The sequence below is a fragment of the Mus caroli genome, chromosome 6, assembly GCF_900094665.2.
Source record: "Mus caroli chromosome 6, CAROLI_EIJ_v1.1, whole genome shotgun sequence".
In the NCBI taxonomy this organism is placed as follows: domain Eukaryota; kingdom Metazoa; phylum Chordata; class Mammalia; order Rodentia; family Muridae; genus Mus; species Mus caroli.
Window position 1 is genome coordinate 82465005 of NC_034575.1, and position 1353 is coordinate 82466357.

Here is a 1353-nt window from a genome sequence, read left to right on the forward strand (position 1 = left end):
AACACATGGGATCTCCTGTTCTATTGCTCTTTGCCTTATTCCCTTGAGCCAGGGTCTCTCATTAACCCATAGCTAGCAGCAAGCCCCAGTGTTGTCTATACTCTTGGNATTCCAGGCACACACAAGGGACATCTAGCTCTTTTTTAAGCATAGGTACTAAGGATTTGAACTCAGGTCCTCATGTTTATGCAACAAGTGCTCTTACCAACTGAGCCATCTCCCCAGGCCAGGAAATCTTTTCTTCTGCCATCTTTTACAAAGTTCCCAAGCAGTGGAACTTCACACTGCTCATGCAGAAACGTTCCCAGCTGTGCTAAAGGGCGTGACCATGGCTCATGGGATATGGAAAAAAATCCTCATCCTCTAAGGGAATGTTCCATGTTTTGTTCTCACTGAATAGAAGCTATGAGAAGTTATAGACCTGTGGAACTTGACATCAAATCTCCACTACCCATGCAAAAAGCTAGGGGTCTTTTTAGTTTGGTTTGGCTTTGGTGGCAATAACTTTAATGCCAGCATTTGGGAGGCAGAGGCAGGTGAATTTCTTTGAGCTCGAGGCCAACCTATTTTCTCCTTGAAAGTTCGGCCTCACCTGTCTCACTAGTCCACACAGTGAGTTCTAGGACAGCCAGAGTTACTTTAAATAGAAAAGCCCTATCTTTTAAGAAAAAAAGGGGGGGTGGGTGGGAGGGTGGTTAGAGAGATGGCTCAGTGGTTAAGAGCACTGGATGTTCTAGCAGAGGGCCTACGATGGATTTCCAGCATCTATAAGGTGGTTCATAACCATCTGTAACTCCAGTTCCAAAGTATCTGACGCCCTCTTCTGGCCTCTGAGGGCATTACATGCCTATGGTACACATATAGACAATAAAACACACCCACACACATGAAATAAGTTTTGAAAAAATTGTGTGTATGCATGTGATATTTCCTCCTTGAGCTATTTTTTTTNNTTNNGNANNANNGNAAAAAATCAAAGTTCGGCCTCACCTGTCTGTTTGGTCCTCNTCTTCTCCTCTATTGATATTACGGAGCCAGATATAAGATTGCTGCTAGAGGCCTGAAGGAGCCCCGAGCAAACAATTTTATTACCACCTTCCACTGCCCAGAGGTTGGAATCGGCAGCCGTCAATGACACCGCCCCTGTCAGGAGGGTGCAAAAACATGCTTTAATTCTGTCTTGGTCACGTAAGTCGCCCTGTCCTGACCACTTAGATACTCTGCCCCAAATGCCTCCAGACACTGTCAGATGACCCTCAGGGGCAAAGGTCTTGCTCAGGTGAAAGCCACTGAAACTAACAGAAGCACAGGACCCTCCGCTGCTAACAACTCACAGATAGAAATAAACCATGT